The following is a 20,033-nucleotide window of genomic DNA, read 5'->3' on the forward strand; positions in this document are numbered from 1 at the left end:
TGTAACGTATTACTATATTTACGACGTTTCTCATGGAGCTATATACGTTATCTCGCATTTCTCGCTGCTTCTCTCACACAAATAACGATAAAATTTCCGAAATTAAGGGTCGCCACCAGCCCAAGCGCTTCCTAACCATTTAGAAGAAAACGGAGCTGGAAAATTATTAGTTTAATTACTTTAATAATTTAATTACCAGTATTCAAATTTCTTTAAGTAGCCAGATAAATAGCACTCCATATCGTGCATGAAGTAACTTGATTAATTCAGGATTGGAAATCGAAGTAAGTGTGTAAGATCAACACCACAGAATTTATCTTTCACGTCGATTGTTTATTGTAACTAAGTATTTGGTTGCACATCCCAGCTACACCTAACTGGTGGCTGACCAGAAATATTTTAGTAAGAATTACGTGAGAATGAAACAGAGCACAATTTAACTACAGCAAGAAGAAACGCAGAAAACGAGGGTGGGAGACAATTATACTATCATCTCCCTTTGAATTAATACCAGTGAGATTCGCATTACGATTCTACGCATGCACTATTCTGGACAGAGGTTTAACCAATGCACGAGGTTGTGCGATGATTATTCAACATACTAACTGCGCCTGCTGCCTGAAAACTGCCGAACTACAGCACGTGGTGCATTCTGACTCAAACTGTTGTGCTGCTTTGTAGAAAGTGCACGAAAGAACAGATATTCTTGTAGAAATTATGGCTCATTAAATAAGCAGACTGTTAAATAAGGTCTATTGTAGTGCCGTGGTGGACCAGAAGGGTCATTTATTACCAAACACGTGGCACAAAATCGACACACAAAGACAAACGCAACTTCCACTAATGGAAGATTAAAAATCATACTCGCATCACACGCTTCAGTTAAGCTGAAGTTCTTAAGTATTTCAACTCTTAAACATAACGAAGTACTCACTCATCCTGCTTCCTATCACTTGAAACCCCCTTTAAGAGCTACGATCCGTATTCACCAACCGTTCACCGAAGAGTAGCCCCTTTCTCTTTCGAGATTACCTAGCTCCCCGTGCAGCGGAAGCTACCAGAGAGGTAGCCCTCCGTTACCAACCTCACACACAAAAATAGTCTTTGACTAAGATGGGTAAACCTCTCTGTTCAGGTATTGGAAACTTAAGTTGGTCATCCTGTGCTCTCCTTCGAACGAGAAGCAACATCGTCTGCCCCCAGCAGACGATGACCAACTCAGTGTTTCCCACAAAACAAAACCGAAACCCCACATTAAAACACACATATACTGTTCAATAGGCCTTATTTGAGTGCTCGGTCTTTCTGGAAGAGTTTATGAATTGAGCTAAAATCAGGTAGTAAAGCGAATAAGTTGTACCTAATCCGACAAGCGTCTTATGAAACGACTTCACAGAGACGTTTCATAGCTACATTGCTGAATTTACTGTTTAAATTTTCTGAAGACATATGTGGCTAATAAAGGTATCCAGTTTAAATGATAAATACTTCTGGTAAAACAGTGACGTAAATGTGTCTTCTTAGGACGAGGTAACTTCTCTAACCATAATTCTGTGTGCTTAACAGTAACGATGTAGCAAAAATGTTTGAGAACACAATTGGTAAGTTTATTATACAACAGAAATATTATAATTTAATTTGCTTCATTTTTAGTTTGAATTCACTGAGCACTAATGGAGCACAATATTAGCCCCGCAGCCACAAAATAAATACTAAATATTACACTTATCTGTACTGCAGAAGACGTTTGAAAAACACAAATCTCGTCCGCATATGGTGTATAATCTCAAAACGAACCACTTATGCGAACAGTAACACTTTGTGTCGATGAACATTATTCGCAAAATTTTTCCATGCATTAGTTAATTTTAAAGAGTTTCGACGGGCTGCTAATAAATTTCATCTCGGATATAGTCTAACCATTACTCGTATTCCAGCTTGCAAGATCCTTTCACTTATTCGATATCCTGAAGTGTTTCAGTCTAGCTTCCAAGTCCGTAGAAGGTGGTATAAGAGGCGTACAGTAGGGCTGGCTGACTATTTACCTGAGATTTTCTGAGAGTAAGAAATACGTTCTTGCATTAGTGAGTCGTCGCGTAGGACTTCTTCCTACCTGTTTTGCGGTGATTAAAGAACTGGGACAACGAATGTAAAGGGACAAAGTAACATTATCCAAGATGGCGGCGATGATGTCATCCAAGATGGCGGCGATGACGTCATTCAAGATGTCGGATTTGGCGGGAAGTTTGAATTTTGGCGAGAAAAAAGGTCAACTGGGCTACCTCCCCTAACCTAACCCCCACCACAAGAACAATGGCGCGGAGTTCAAATTCCAACATGATAATGCATAGCACCCTTACTTATCACTACAAAGAAAATCACGGGGAGATAGGACACTTGGCCTACCTCCCCTAGCCTAACCCCCACCACAAGAAAAATAGTGAGAAGTTCAAATTCAGGTACAGTAATGGAGGGAAAAAGGGACTTGTCTTTGCTATTTAACCAATTACAAGCATATGCGATCGCCACTGGGTCTGGACTCCAACTGGCTTAGTTCATGTCGGTGCCACCAGAGGGCGCTCTCCGGACATCAGGTGATGACGTAAGTACCGTCATTCAAGTTGGCTGCAACCGATGTTGTGGTGTCACCGCCAGACACCACACTTGCTAGGTGGTAGCCTTTAAATCGGCCGCGGTCCTTTAGTATACGTCGGACCCGCGTGTCGCCACTATCAGTGATTGCAGACCGAGCGCCGCCATATGGCAGGTCTATTCTGGAGAGACTCCCTAGCACTCGCCCCAGTTGTACAGCCGACTTTGCTAGCGATGGTTCACTGACTGCATACGCTCTCATTTGCAGAGACGACAGTTTAGCATAGCCTTGAGCCTCGTCATTTGCAACGACTTAGCGAGGCGCAATATTCAGTTACTATGTCTTCTGAACAGATAATATTGTGACTCATGTGCCGTCAAGAGCGACGTTCATCATTAATGGTTTAAAGTTAAGTATCAAACTGGCTACGTCCGCTTTCTGAATTCTAATTCCTTGTCATGTTCCAGATTTCACGTTAGTATAGTTCTTCCCTCCTCACGCCAGCCTGCGTGTGCTAAAACGCTTGCATTTCGGCGTCCTCTAGTAACACGGTGTTGGCTCCACAACCCAATAGATGTAACCACCACGAGCTCCAGAGCCCAACTGGTTTAGTTCATATTGTGACCACCAGAGGACGCTACCGTGAGGTCGGTTGATTAAACAAGATCGTCCGCTCTCTCGCACCACACCACAGGCCCGCGGACGCCCGACCACTTACAACAAACACCCTCGGCCGTCACCTCCATACACAAGCTGTACATAGTCTTCTGTAAATATGCTAACTAAACCAACACCCACATCACGTATCTAACCTACCAATTAACTAAGTACTTAATTCCATTTCCATTTTAATCATATTCAATAGGTCAATATAAAATTTCAATATTCAATTATCAAATGAGAAGTTCAACATTTTCCCACCATCAGTGCAGTGTTCACTCATGACATAGCACCCTCCCCCACCCTCAGAATGCTGCACTCCTATTGGCTGCTGCATTAGTCACGTGATTCGACTTCATTGAACCTAGGACTTGGAATCAATTTTCACCAATGCCACACCCACCTGGACTTGGAATCAAGTAGTTAAAGTCTCCACCACGATCTTCAACCCAGCGCCACACCGCCTTACTCACCCATGATGGCGGCTACCGTGCAATAACGAGTACTAATGTGCACAGTGCATGACGTCATCAAAGATGGTGGGGCGAAATGGTGGGAAAACAGATCTTAACACATGTCTTTATTTTGCAGGTGCTGTCTCCACCGACAGATTTACTGTCCAACTGACATGTACACGTTACCGCCATCAGATCGTACTGTCACCCCTCCTATGACCTAGTCCCAGATGGTGGTCGGTAGGGGCGAGAATTATGCTACAATTACTCAGTCTGCGCTAGGGTGCTGGGGAGAGTCCACTCTACTTTTTTTCGAACATTTTATTTAGAGATCGAATATATTTATCACAATGACGCAAAACACTCCCCATGTTATGCTTGGGGTCACAATACAGTCTGCAGACACACAAACTACTCTTAATTTACGCAAATGTTTTAAGTACAGACATTCATACTCCTCCTAAATAATTCAGCACACTTATGTCTAGACACTATCATATCGTGAACCATCCATACAGCTCACAGCCCACAGACCTGCTCGCAAAACAATTCAATCAGCGAGCGCATGCACTCTCTGTCAACCCCTCTGCAGCAGAGCGTACAGACAGTCCCTGCGTCGTGGTGCAGCCGTCAGCTGTCAAACCGCGCACAGTCCCCGCCCGGATCCCGCAAGCATGAGGCAGCGAGATCTCACTCATACCGCATGTCTGAGAAATTCCTATGCAAATACTTGTTCACCTAGACACACATGCTCACGTAATTGGGCTGGAGCGCAACCGCGAGCTGCAGCCTAACGCAGGCGAAACTTGTATAAGTGCCATTGATGACCAGGGGGGATTATTTACAGAGCGTACCAACAAGCATAGCCACGCGCGTGGAGCGCTCCATGCTACCCTAACTCTAACAGCGGTCCAGCGAAGACGCTGAAGAATTCCATTCCACAATAGCACAACGTGCTTTCCCCTTAGCGATTCTAACGGAACACACGTGACGTTCGACTGATGCTACACCGCGCGTAGGTATATACCATCGCAAACGCATCCAGTAACGTTACCAACCTTACACTTAAGTCGCACTTATATCTAAAATAACAACCACTCTAGTAAATTCCACAGCCGTCCATAAATACTTAACGGGCGCTTTTGTACTAGTTTTCGTCTTCTCACGCATTGTAGGCACGGAAATGTATGCCCTAACAGAACCTCGGTACGAAAGTAACGCACAATAACGTCCAATGCAGTCTTCCTCGCGGACCTAACCCCATCACCTTATACCAATCCTGCTCTCAACATACGCAAATGTCCGCACGGCTATGTAGAGGCTACCATATCGCAGTACAAAACATGTTACTGAATCCGATATTATCATTTGCTCTAACCCAATTTACTCGCCGAATTACTGATGCCGCTGTTATTGAAGAACCATCCACCTCTACGTTCTCGAACTTACAGCGGTTATTTTACACAGATCACTAAATTCCGTTGACAGTTAAAACCACAAAGTTATCTCCACATTATCAAATACATACCAGACTCACAAGAATATTGGAAGCCAGGAACATATTTAGAATAGTAACTACAATTAAATATTACGATTGTTGCTACACTCTGACACCAATCAATGTGCAGGTAACCTCTCCTCTTGACGACTGTGCTTCAGTATCTATAGCGAATATAATTTTCCACTTAAAAATTCTCACTCATACCCTCATCGTTATCAGTCTGCTCAAACTATATGTCCTTCATCATGGGACACACAGTCATCCACTCTAGTCATGCCATAACATAAACCATGCTATCTTTAAAATACAATATATACACAGTTCACGCAGTGAAAGCCACAGTTACTTTGCAATACAATGAATACACATTTTAGACAAACAGTGATCTTTACATCTGTACAGCACCCGAAACTAGACCGTGAAACCGATCTCATCCCAGCAATATATCACCGAGTACCTTGTCGATCTAGTAAACATACAGTTCACATCCCCCATCAAACAAAATCACCCCTTTTACATCAGCCAACCGAAGTCACTCTCAGAATTGTTCTACAAATTCACCATCATTTTCCCCTCGACACAAAGGCGTTACTGTCTCTGCTTCCTTGTCTGATCGCTTTTCTATGCACATCTCCAGACTCGGGGATTACAAGAACACACGTAATTTCGCCATAGTATTATAGAATTTTCGCTATACTTCTCGATATCAACTACACAGCAGTAGCCTCCCCATAGCTAAGGCAACTTAATTCCTGATATATAGACTCGAAATCACTTCTCTACAACCACGAAACCTTAGCTTTGTCGAGCGTCCTCTAGACCACTGAGTAACTAGAAACAAACACATGAAAAATCATATTTCCACCCACGAATACCGAACTCACATAATTTACAAGCCATCTAAGGTCCTTTCCATGTCTAGAGAAGAGGCAAACGTATCTTCCACACACCACACTCCATCTTCTCTCAACTAAATAAAGACGCGAAATGTGCACAAACAGTCAACCGAATAATTTACATCGGCGGGAATAACACTCCATCCCAATCATACCATCTTCTCAATGTTCCACTTGATCACGAAAGCTACCCAACACATACTAGTATTAGTTCGCTATCTGGTCTTCTAGACAAGGGCAAAGTTAACTCATATACTTTCCTACAATCCAACAGACCTCTACCTTCGCATGGATGCTGCTATTAACAGGAAACGTGGATCATTAATACCACGGACTTTTCATACAAGGAATGATTCCGGAAACAGCTCATATATATGTTAGTTATTATAGTTACAATTAAATGCTACAGTATCGCTACCAATTGAACAGCATTCGAGAATGAGCGAATTATCGGAAATACTCCCAGTTGTCGGCAGTGGCTCTGGAAATAGCAGTACCTTCCTTACAACTGGACATACTCCCGCCATTGCTATCACAGTACTCCAAGTCAAATCCTTACCTTCCCTACAACAGGGCATAGTCTACACCTTTCCACAAACACAGATACTTTTACCCTAAGATGGGGAGAATGCTCTGTGGCTCCCATACGCAGAGAGATGAACCTTAATTTAGGTACTATGATCGAGGTCTTGGAAATATGTAGAGTACTGTCTGGTATACTTTGATGAGTTATGTGTTCGAGAATTAGCTGTGAATGAGTGTACTGTGTAGTCATCTTTCCATGTTCGCAATGATACTTGCAAAATAGAGAATGGATGGTTTAGCTATGATACAGAGATTGAGGAAGCATGCTGTCACATGATTGACCGGTGTCGAAGTTTCTGTAAAATTGTTCGCGCTATCAAGTTTCATGTTTAGTACTAGAGTATATGGATGGTGTCTCTTCCATCCCATCCCTGCATTGGTTAGCAGATAATGAGTGACTGCTATGGCTTGTTTGAGTTGGGGAAAATGTTTCCGTGGATGCACGGGTACTTCCGAGGGTTGCTAGTAGCGAAACAGTGATCGCGTACGTTAGTGCAATGTGAAGAATGAGTCGAAAGGGGATGCATAGTCGTCAGGTATTTCCGTCAGTGTGAGAGACGAGAATAAATGTATAGGTCGTCATTCACTTTCGGATATCCGTTTGGAGACCTACGCCAACGCCGTAAAAGTCTTCTACTTTCGTTATGTTGTAAGTGGGTTTTTATATAATGTAAGTTGTTGTGTAGCGTGTTATGGTAGTTGCAGTAGTAAAATGATTTACAGTGCGCGATATCTAGCTTTCTGTGACTGGCAATGTATCAGGGCGTCTTAATGTTAGTTTAGAACATGAGACAGGCATGAAACTCGTGGCAGAGAAACGAAATGTTTGGCGTTGTACAAAAGCGTGTTGACACAACTAAACAGAACCAGAGGGAGCGTGTCATACGATAATTCGCCTAGCGCAGGGATTCCCAACAAAATTTTCTCGAGGACCCCCTCATTGAGCATGATTGTTACCTTGTCATATCACACTTTGTGTCAAGAAAGAAGACACGAACTCATCTGTAAGTTAAAAAAATTTGGCAAGATCCTACCACGAGAAAGCCATCTTCCTTCCATATGAGTAAGAAGTTGCTCATGCTCACTGCCGATCTCTTTACACAACAAAGAAAATAATCTGGATTGCAGGTGTCGAGTTTTAATGTATTTGATGATTTGAACTACTCCATTAAGTATCTTTTGCAAAGGTTCAGGCAAGCTTTTGGCTACTAAGGCTTCACGCAACAGAGAGTCCATTTCACCTCAGGGGCTACCGCTTTGATACGAGCTAGAAGACCTGACTTTTTGCCAGCCATTGAGTTTGCTCAATCTGTCGACAAGCCTACACATTTTTTCTAGGTGACGTCGTGTTCATTGAGATAATTATTTAATCCAGTTAAAATATCGTCTGCTGACTTATGCAGTAGTTCGCACGAAGAAAATCTTTGAACACTTGGTCCTCCTATAAGAATGGTTAGAAAACCAACATTATAGCCTTTTTTGATACGTCTGTGCTTTCATCCAATTGTAGAGCGTACATGTCAGTCAGGCAAAGTCTAACCAGCAATGTTTCTTCGGTGTTAACTGCCATATCAGTAATTCGTCTTTGAACAGTATTATCTGAGAGCGGGACAGTTCCTGTTATCTTAGCAGCTGCATCACCTAAGATTCTCTTCCAAAGTATTATTGCTGATGGCAGTATAAGTTCCTCAGAAATTGTGTGGTTTACCCCACATTCAACAACAAGCTGAGCCACCTCGTAAGACGCTAGGGTTGCATTTTCATTTACATTTGGACCACAGTGTTTGGCAATTGTTTTACAATTTGTTTTCAACTCTCCTAATTTATTTTTGAAAAAATCTAATGACGTACTTCTGTACTCTGGGTACTTTGTATCAAGATGGTGCTGGAGTTTTGCTGATTTCACACATTCATTCGAAAGGCTTTCATAGCAAATGACACATTGAAGTTTAGGCTGTTGCTCAGGTCCAGTGAACTTAAAACCGATTTCCAAGTAATGAGAGGTATATTTTCTAGTTTCTTCAGTAAGCTTAACACTGATCTTGGAACGGTTAGGTTCAAGGGACGCCGACGATTTAGGTTCAATGGGCACTGACAACTTCGGTTCGAGAGTCACTGACCTACTTGCTTGAACATCAAATGCATCATCTTCCTCTTCATCTGCAGGCATTTCTCGTTTCAACGAACCACTTTTTAACCAGCGGTCCATTTTTAACAACGCGAACTGTAGCTTCCGTGAAAAACAACACTTTACAAACACAACTGTTTTAATACAGCATATTGAATATGTAAACAACTCGTTCTGTGAAAGCACTGGCAAAAAACTGTGATCGATTGTCGTCTGAAATTCGAGTTTCTATGTAACGTAACTGTCAGTTGTCAGCTGCAAAGAGGCAGCGCGAGCAGTCTAACCGCATGCAGCAGAACTATTTGCCTCTATATAATTCTAGTTTTGCGCTAGAGTCTGCTAGTGTCAGTTGGCCCCAGGAAGACGCTAGACGCAAAAGTTAGCGTTCGCTAAAGCTCTGTTCATGCAGGAAGCGGCCAAAACAAAAAATCTCTTCTCATACAAAATATATTTAATCTATTTTTTTATTCTAATAGCATCTTGCGGACCCCTCTCGCATAGCTCGCGGACCCCTGGGGGACCGCGGACCACCTGTTGGAAACCACTGGCCTATAGTATAGGTGATCAAACTTTTAAAGTGGGCACTGTGGTGTCTGTATATTTAATAGAATCGTGTCATAGACACAGCAGGAGTAGCAGTAGCAGTAGCAGTTTGAGGTGAGAGCCGGTGAGGAAGCGGCTATACCGCTAGGAATGCTTGGATGGCTGCACGCTACGCTATTGTGGGAAGTCGTATTGTGAAATCTTTTTCCCTGCGCTGGAGGCCGACCGCAGCTATGTGTCATTGTGCCCGCATCGGTGCCTTGGTGACTTCTAATTCGTATGAGCTTTTATAGTTCTTAATTTTTATCTGTTGGGCTGACTGATTTGTATGGACGTGGATCTGTACTACCTGTATCTAGCTTGGGGACGTACGAAATTGCGTTCATTTCCACCGAATGGTCAAAACACGGTCCTGTTGCAGTAATTCAGGTCGTTCTGTTTCTACAGAGGTTGCTGAAGGTGGTGGATATGTCTTTCTCCGACATCTGCTCAGTTCAGACTTAAATTGGACCTATCACATGGGCGAAGCTGTAGAAATCGGATCAGTTGCACGACGTGTAGGGGGCAACTACAACCACGCTGGAATTTTACTGTAGAAACTACGTTCGGGGAAGGTGACTCGTTTCGAGATATGAGGGTGCGACAAATATGATTGGTTAGTGGTCGCAATCCGATTGGAGAGAGGTGATTCCAAATGACTGACATCATTTCGAACATATAGCATGACACTAGAGATCTGAGAAGCTAGTGTACATTTTTCTTCTTACAACCTCAGTCAGCACATCATCTACTACTACTGTTTGTGTTCCTTCTCAATCAGTCATCGTCTTTAACTCGGTGGATATATCCAGGAACCTCTGATATGATGTCGTGACAGAGTGCGTTACAAATACTAAAGAATTATCTGGTTGAGGGGTTGTGAGGGAGTCGCAAATACAGCGTACATACCACGTTCCTTAGCCGAATCACTTTCAAGGCTCAGTCATTTTATCCCTAGGCTGCATAGTTGGCTGAAAATACGTATTCCTACGATCACTGTCACGGTACTTGTCCGGAAAGAAACAACTCATTCAGAGGTAATGTTATACCTCGATTCGAAAACAGGGTATAGATTTTAACATGGATACCTGTGTGCACCTGTAGAAACAAGACTGATTGTGACAGTAACATGCGCTAGTTACTGGGATCCGTTTTTTCTTTAACATCTCGCCGATTACGTGTCTCTTTCTAGGACACAGTGGTAGGACTCGAAAGAAGCACTTAAGAGTGATGCATGCCAATCGCTGATTTTCGATCACTATTATTTGCTATGGTAGGCAAACAGCTATTGACCAAGTAATATACTTAGTGGGAGCGTGATATGTTCGCATTTGAGCATCAGTGTTATAAAGTATGTGTGTTTGTGGAAAGGAAATGACTATGCCCTGTTGTAGGGAAGGTAAGGACTTGTAGTACTGTGATAGCAATGGGGGGAGTACGTCCAGTTGTAAGGAAGGTACAGCCATTTCCGGAGCCACTGCCGACAACTGGGAGTATTTCCGATAATTCGCCATTCTCGGATGCTGTTCAGTTGAGAGCGCGATCGTAACATTTAATTGTAAGTATAATGACAAACATATGTGCGAGCGTTTTTCCGGAATGATTCCGTGTATGGATAGTCCGTGGTGGTAATGAGCCACGTTTCCTGTAAATAGCAGCATCCGTGCAAATGTACAGGTCTGTTGGATTGTAGGAAAGTATATGAGTTAACTTTGCCTTTGTCTAGACGACCAGATAGCGAACTAATACTTACAAGGGAACCTCCCCATCGCACCCCCCTCAGATTTAGTTATAAGTTGGCACAGTGGATAGGCCTTGAAAAACTGAACACAGATTAATCGAGAAAACAGGAAGAAGTTGTGTGGAGCTATGAAAAAAATTAGTAAAATTTACAAACTGAGTAGTTCATGCGAAGATAGGCAACATCAAGGACGCTGGGAGTCAAGGAGCGCCGTGGTCCCGTGGTTAGCGAGAGTAGCTACGGAGGTAGAGGTCCTAGTTTCAAGTCTTCCTTCGAGCGAAAAGTTTAATTTTTTATTTTCAGTTTATGTGACAAACTCTTATGTTTTCATCACTTTTTTGGGAGTGATTATCACATCCACAAGAAAACCTAAATCGGGCAAGGTAGAAGAATCTTTTTACCCATTCGCCAAGTGTACAAGTTAGGTGGGTCGACAACATATTCCTGTCATGTGACGCACATGCCGTCACCAGTGTCGTACAGAATATATCAGACGTGTTTTCCCGTGGAGGAATCGGTTGATCTATGACCTTGCGATCAAATGTTTTCGGTTCCCATTGGAGAGGCACGTCCTTTCGTCTACTAAACGCACGGTTTTGCGGTGCGGTCGCAAAACACAGACACTAAACTTATTGCAGTGAACAGAGACGTCAGTGAACGAACGGACAGATCGTAACTTTGGGAAAATAAAGAAAGTAAAATTTTCAGTCGAGGGAAGACTTTAAGCAAGGACCTCTCGTTCTGCAGATACTCACGCTAACCACGGGACCACGGCGCTCCCGAGTTTACGTCCTCCTTGATATAGCCTATCTTGCGCATGCTCTACTCAGTTTGTATATTTTACTAATTTTTTTCACTGTTCCACACAACTTCTTCCTATTTTCTTGATTGATATGTGTTCAGTTTTTCAAAGCCTATCCACTGTGCCAACTTATAACTAAATCTGGGGGGGGGGGGGGGGGGGGGGTGCGATGGGGAGGTTCCCTTCTTAGTATGTGTGAGACGGCTTACGTGATCAAGTGGAACTTTGAGAAGATGGTATGATTGGGATGGAGTGTTATTCCCGCTGATGTAAATAGTTCGGTTGACTGTTTGTGCACATTTCGCGTCTTTATTTAGTTGAAAGAAGATCGAATGAGGTGTGTGGAAGATACGCTCGCCTGTTCTCTAGACATGGGAAGGCCCTTAGTTGGTTTGTAAATTATATGGATGATTTGGAGTATGTTAGATCAGCGAGATCGGTATTCGCGGGTGGAAATATGACTTTCCATGTGTTTCTTTCTAGTTACTCAGTGGTCTAGAGGACGCTACACACGCTCCACGTAGCTGAAGTTTCGTATTTGTAGAGAAATGATTTCGAGTCTATATGTCGGGAATTATGTTGCGTTAGCTATGGGGAGGCTACTGCTGTGTAGTTGATATCGAGAAGTATAGCGAAAATTCTATAATACTATGGCGAAATTACGTGTGTTCTTGTAATCCCCGAGTCTGGAGATGTGCATAGAAAAGCGATCAGACAAGGAAGCAGAGACAGTAACGCCTTTGTGTCGAGGGGAAAATGATGGTGAATTTGTAGAACAATTCTGAGAGTGACTTCGGTTGGCTGATGTAAAAGGGGTGATTTTGTTTGCTGGGGGATGTGAACTGTATGTTTACTAGATCGACAAGGTACTCGGTGATATATTGCTGGGGTTAGATCGGTTTCGCGGTCCAGTTTCGGGTGCTGTACAGATGTAAAGATCACTGTTTGTCTAAAATGTGTATACATTGTATTGCAAAGCAACTCTGGCTTTCACTGCGTGAACTGTGTATATATTGTATTTTAAAGATAGCATGGTTTATGTTATGGCATGACTAGAGTGGATGACTGTGTGTCCCATGATGAAGGACATATAGTTTGAGCAGTCTGATAACGATGAGGGTATGAGTGAGAATTTTTAAGTGGAAAATTATATTCGCTATAGATACTGAAGCACAGTCGTCAAGAGGAGAGGTTACCTGCACATTGATTGGTGTCAGAGTGTAGCAACAATCGTAATATTTAATTGTAGTTACTATTCTAAATATGTTCCTGGCTTCCAATATTCTTGTGAGTCTGGTATGTATTTGATAATGTGGAGATAACTTTGTGGTTTTAACTGTCAACGGAATTTAGTGATCTGTGTAAAATAACCGCTGTAAGTTCGAGAAAGTAGAGGTGGATGGTTCTTCAATAACAGTGGCATCAGTAATTCGGCGAGTAAATTGGGTTAGAGCAAATGATAATGTCGGATTCAGTAACATGTTTTGTACTGCGATATGGTAGCCTCTACATAGCCGTGCGGACATTTGCATATGTTGAGAGCAGGGTTGGTATAACGTGATGGGGTTAGATCCGCGAGGAAGTCTGCATTGGACGTTATTGTGCGTTACTTTCGTACCGAGGTTCTGTTAGTGCATGAGTTCCCGTTTATAAAAGCTGAGAGAAGACGAAAACTAGTACAACAGCGCACGTTAAGTATTTCTGGACGGCTTTTGAATTTATTAAAGTTATTATTTTAGATATAAGTGTGACTTAAGTGTAAGGTTGATAACGTTACTGGATGCGTTTGCGATGGTAGATACCTACGCGCGGTGAATCGTCAGTCAAACGTGACGTGTGGTCCGTTAGAATCGCTAAGGCGAAAGCAGGTTCTGCTATTGTGGAATGGAATACTGCAGCGTCCTCCCCTGACCGTAGTTAGAGTGAGGGTAGCGTGGAACGCACTACATGCGCGGTCCTACTTGGAGGGCGCGCTCAGTTAATACACCCGCCCCCTCCCCCCCTGCGGACAAGAATCATGAACGGCGCTTACGTACAACTTTCGCCTGTGTTCGGCTGTAGCTCGCCCGATCACGTCTGCACGTGCGTCTAGGTGAACAATCATTTGGATTGGAATTTTTCAGACATGCGGTATGAGTGAGATATCGCCGCCTCAAGCTTGTGGGAGCCAGGCGGGGGCTGTGCACGGTTTGACAGCTGAGGTCTGCACCACGTCGTAAGGACTGTCTGCACGATCTGCTGCAGAGGGGTTGGCGGGGGCTGCTTCCGCGTATTGATTGATTTATTTTGCGAGCAGATCTGTATTCTGTGCTATGAGTTATTTGACCAGTTTACGATTAATAGCCGTGTCTAGACACAACTGTGCTGAATCATTTAGGAGAAGTATGAATGTCTGTACTCAAATTATTTGCTTAAATTAGGAGTTGTTTGCGTATCTGCAGACTGTGTATTGTTACCTCAAGCATAACATTGCGAGTGTTTCGGGTCAGTGTGATAAATATATTCGATCTCTAAATGAAATGTTCGAAAATAAATAGAGTGGTCTTATTCCTTACTCTCCCCAGCATCCTAACGCAGTCTGAGTAATTTTTGCATAGTGCTCGCTCCTATAGACCACCATCTGGGATTGGGTCATAGGAGGGATGACAGTACGATCTGAAGGCGGTAATGTGTACTATGTCAGTTGGACAGTAAATCTCGTGGTGGAGACAGCGCCTGCAAAATAAAAGACTTGTGTTAAGATCTGTTCCCCCGCTATTTTGCCCCACTATCTTGCATGACATCATGCGCTGTGCAAGTTATTGCACTCTAGACCAGCGACATGGGTCAGTAAAGGGGCGTGATGCTGGGTTCAGGAAAGTGGTGGAGACTTTAACTACTTGATTCCGAGTCCAGGTGTGTGTGGCACTGGTGAAAATTGATTCCCAGTCCTAGGTTTAATGATGCCGAATCACGTGACTAATGTAGCAGCCAATAGACGTGCAGCATTCTGGGGTGGGTGGTGGGGGGATACTATGTCATGAATGAACACTGCACTGATAGCGGGAAAATGTCGAACTTCTCATTTGATAATTAAATATTAAATTTTAAATTGACTTATTGAATATGATTAAAATTGAAACGGAATTAAGTACTTAGTTAATTGGTAGGTTAGATGCGCGATGTGGGTATTAGCATAGTTAGCATATTTACAGAAGGCTGTGTACCGCGTGTGTATGGATGTGGCATCTGAGAGAGTTTGACGCAAGTGGTCAGATGCCCGCGTGCCGGTGGCACAGCGCGAGAGAGCGGACGATCTCGTGTCATCAACTGACCTCATAGGAGCGTCCTCTGGTCGCTACAGTATGAAGTAAGCCAGTTGGGCTCTGGAGCTGGTGGTGGATATATCGGGTGCAGCCATCTTGAATGACAGTACTTGCGTCATCACCTGACGTCAGGAGAGCGCCCTCTGGTGGCACCGATATCAACTAAGCCAGTTGGAGTCCAGACGCAGTGGCGAACACATCTGCTTGAAATTGGTTAAATAATAAAGACAAGTCCCTTTTACCCTCCATTATCCTACTGGAATATGAACTTCGCACCATTTTTCTTGGGGTGGGTGTTAGGCTTGTGGAGGTAGACCAAGTGTCCTATATTCCCGTGATTTTCTTTGCTTCGTAGACATAAGTAGGGGTGTCACGCATTATCATGTTGGAAATTGACCTTCGCGCTATTTTTCTTGGGGTGGGGATTAGGTTAGTGGAGGTAGCCCAATTGACCATTTTTCCCACCAAAAATTCTATCTTCCCTCAAAATCCGCCATCTCGAATGACGTCATCGCTGACATCTTGGATGTCATCATCGCCGCCATCTTGGATAACGGTACATTGTCCCCATACATAGGTTGTCCCAATACTGACAATCTCGTGACTGATGTCCCTCGCAGATGCCGTAACAATGCCCCCGTATTCTCTGGAAAGTGCAGCTCTACACCATGTAATTCTAACAAGGGGAGGCCACAATGTTGGTATCACAGATTTACTTCAGACTTTGTACACCTTTAGCAAAGAATTAAAACAACGTAATATGCAAGTAGTAAGGTGCACTATTCTGTCAATTCCGAGAAAATCGCAAGAGAAGTCTTTCGCATGCATTATGCACCTTCTGTATCTGTGCGTAGATATAGAATTACAAATGGTAGCATATGAAATCACTACAACTTCCCGAAAATGCACTTGATTTTATCGTTATATAACCTCTCAAAATCCATACAATTTAAATAACGTGAATAGTGACGAAAAAAGTATAATTGCTTGCAGGGTTAGAACCGTCGCCCCGTCCCTGTCCTCTATGCACAGCCTTGAAGCTAACCACTTTTTTTAATCTCATCTTGTTCGTTATTGTTCGTTCTGTGTGATCGAGGAGGACGTCACATGAGGTTTGTTCAAGTTCATCATTGATCCATTAACTCAGTCTATTATTTTTTTTAATTACAAAGGGCAGCTGACCTTTGACCGAACACGCTGAGCTCATCCGCTCTACCACCTTGACTTCGTACATGTGGCATGGATACATCAGTTATGTAACAGACGAGTTAAAATTCTCTTGCAATTTTCTAAGAATTGCCACAGTAGTGTACCTTACTACTTGCACATCATGTTGTTTAAAAGTCTACTAATGGTGTACAGAGTTGGAGGTAAATGCGTGATCCCACCGTCGTGGCCTTCCCTTGTAAGTGACGATGCTGATAGCTGTATTACTTGAAATACGTCTACTCAAGAAGACGTCGTTATCAGGAGAAAGAAAACTGGCATTCTACGGATCGGAGTGTGGAATGTAAGATCCCTTAATCAGGCAGGTAGGTTAGAAAATTTAAAAAGGGAAATGGATAGGTTAAAGTTAGATATAGTAGGAATTAGTGAAGTTCGGTAGCAGGAGGAACAAGACTTTTGTTCAGGTGAATACAGGGTTATAAATACAAAGTCAAATAGGGGTAATGCAGGAGTAGGTGTAATAATGAATAAAAAAATAGGAGTGCGGGTAAATTACTACAAACAGCATAGTGAACGCATTATTGTGGCCAAGATAGACACGAAGCCCACTCCTACCACAGTAGTACAAGTCTATATGCCAACTAGCTCTGCAGATGATGAAGAAATTGATGAAATGTATGGTGAGATAAAAGAAATTATTCAGGTAGTGAAGGAAGACGAAAAAATAGGAGTCATGGGTGACTGGAATTTAGGAGTAGGAAAAGGGAGAGAAGGGAACATAGTAGGTGAATATGGATTGGGGGTAAGAAATGAAAGATGAAGCCGTCTGGTTCAATTTTGCACAGAGCATAACTTAATAGAAATCAATTGGTTCAAGAATCATAAAAGAAGGTTGTATACATGGAAAAATTCTGGAGATACTAGAAGGTTTGAGATAGATTATATAACGGTAAGGCAGAGATTTAGAAACCAGGTTTTAAACTGTAAGACATTTCCAGAGGCAGATTTGGACTCTGACCACAATCTATTGATTATGAACTGTAGATTAAAACTAAAGAAACTAAAGAGATGGGACCTGGATAAACTGACTAAACCAGACGTTGTACAAGGTTTTCAGGGAGAGCATAAGGGAACAATTGACAGGAATGGGGGAAAGAAACACAGTAGAAGGAGAATGGGTAGCTCTGAGGGATGAAGTAGTGAAGGCAGCAGAGGATCAAGTAGGTAAAAAGACGAGGGCTAGTAAATATACTTGGGAAACAGAAGAAATATTGAATTTAATTGATGAAAGGAGAAACTATAAAAATTCAGCAAATGAAGCAAGCAAAAAGGAATACATACGTCTGAAAAATGAGATCGACAGGAAGTGCAAAAAGACTAAGCAGGGATGCCTAGAGGACAAATGTAAAGATGTGGAGGCTTAGCTCACTAGGGGCAAGATAGATACTGCCTACAGGAAAATTAAAGAGAACTTTGGAGAAAAGAGAGCCACTTGTATGAATATCAAGAGCTCAGATGGAAACCCAGTTCTAAGCAAAGAAGGGAAAGCAGAAAGATGGAAGGAGTATATAGAGGGTCTATATAAGGGCGATGAACTTGAGGACAATATTATGGAAATGCAAGAGGATGTAGATGAAGATGAAATGGGAGATACGACAGTGCGCGAATAGTTTGAGAGAGCACTGAAAGACCTGAGTCGATACAAGGCCCCGGGAGTAGACAAATACTGACGGCCTTGGGAGAGCCAGTCCTGACAAAACTCTACCATCCGGTGAGCAAGATGTATGAGACAGGCGAAATACCCTGAGACTTCAAGATGAAGATAATAATTCCAATCCCAAAGAAAGCAGTTGGTGGCGGATGTGAAAATTACCGAACTGTCAGTTTAATAAGTCACAGCTGCAAAATACTAACGAGAATTCTTTACAGACGAATGGAAAAACTGGTAGAAGCCGACCTCGGGGAAGATCAGTTCGGATTCCGTAGAAATGTTGGAACACGTGAGGCAATGCTGACCTTACGACTTGTCTTAGAAGGAAGATTAAGGAAAGGCAAACCTACATTTCTAGCATTTGTAGAGTTAGAGAAAGCTTTTGACAATGTTGACTGGAATACTTTCCTTCAAAATCTAAAGGTGGCAGGGGTTAAATACAGGGAGCGAAAGGCTACTTACAATTTGTCCAGAAACCAGACAGCAGTTATAAGAGTCGAGGGGCACGAAAGGGAAGCAGTGGTTAGGAAGGGAGTGAGACAGGGTTGTAGCCTCTCCCCGATGTTATTCAATCTGTATATTGAGCAAGCAGTAAAGGAAACAAAAGAAAAATTCGGAGTAGGTATTAAAATCCACGGAGAAGATATAAAAACTTTTAGGTTCGCCGATGACATTGTAATTCTGTCAGAGACAGCAAAGGACTTGGAAGTGTAGTTCAACTGAATGGACAGTGTCTTGAAAGGAGGATATAAGATGAACATGAATAAAGCGAAACGAAGGTAATGGAATGTAGTCGAATTAAGTCGGGTGACGCTGAGGGAATTAGATTCGGAAATGAGACACTTAAAGTATTAGATGATTTTTGCTATTTGGGGAGCAAAATAACTGATGATTGTCGAAGTAGAGAGGATATAAAATGTAGACTGTCAATAGCAAGGAAAGTGTTTCTGAAGAAGAGAAATTTGTTGACATCGAGTATAGATTTAAGTGCCAGGAAGTCGTTTCTGAAATTAATTGTATGGAGTGTAGCCATGTATGGATGTGAAACATAGACGATGACTAGTTTGGACAGTAAGAGATTAGAAGCTTTCGAAATGTGGTGCTACAGAAGAATGCTGAAGATTAGATGGGTAGATCACAAACTAATGAGGAGGTACTGAATAGGATTGGGGAGAGGAGGAGTTTGTAGCACAACTTAACTAGAAGAAGGGATCAGTTGGTAGGACATGTTCTGAGGCATTAAGGGATCAAAAATTTAGTATTGGAGAGCAGCGTGGAGGGTAAAAATCGCAGAGGGAGACCAAGAGATGAATACACTAAGCAGATTCAGAGGGATGTAGGCTGCAGTACGTACTGGGAGATGAAGAAGCTTGGACAGGTTAGAGTAGCATGGAAAGCTGCATCAAACGAGTGTCAGGACTGAAGACCACTACAACAACAACACGTCTGTAGATGCCGCCATGTTGCGTTCATATGCGAAAACTCCGTAATATGGAGACAATGAAACAAATTATCACATAATATCTCAAAACTACCATATTTCAGGAACGTGCTAGACTTCACTCGGAGGCACCCTATTGGCGAATTGCGAGTGTCCCACACAGTCGACATCTTATTTTTACAATCGTAAAACATCGTAACCGTTCTTGCAACTTCCTTAACTTAAACATTATCCATTTGTTTATAGAAACGTGCTAGTCTTGGGATATGAAAGTGCTTACGAATGGTAGGTTACTTGTAATACTTGTAGTGGGGAAAGTGGCTTTTTTATGTAATACTTTTTGAATAAAATCACTTGTTTAGCGCCATAATAACTGCGGTTTCCCTACATAAATTCCGCTGATGCACCTGTCTTACGGCTAGCCACTGTGTCTCACCCTCGTACTGGCAGCATCAGATGATCCATT

General features: G+C 42.6%; 1 protein-coding gene across 2 annotated transcripts in view; it reads left to right on the forward strand.

Moving 5' to 3' along the window:
• The window catches only part of LOC124595856 (fatty acyl-CoA reductase 1-like), a 236,167-nt gene that overhangs the window by 172,030 nt on the left and 44,104 nt on the right, over window positions 1-20,033 (forward strand). The gene's annotated exons all lie outside the window — the stretch shown is intronic.

The sequence above is a fragment of the Schistocerca americana genome, chromosome 2, assembly GCF_021461395.2.
Source record: "Schistocerca americana isolate TAMUIC-IGC-003095 chromosome 2, iqSchAmer2.1, whole genome shotgun sequence".
Lineage (NCBI taxonomy): Eukaryota > Metazoa > Arthropoda > Insecta > Orthoptera > Acrididae > Schistocerca > Schistocerca americana.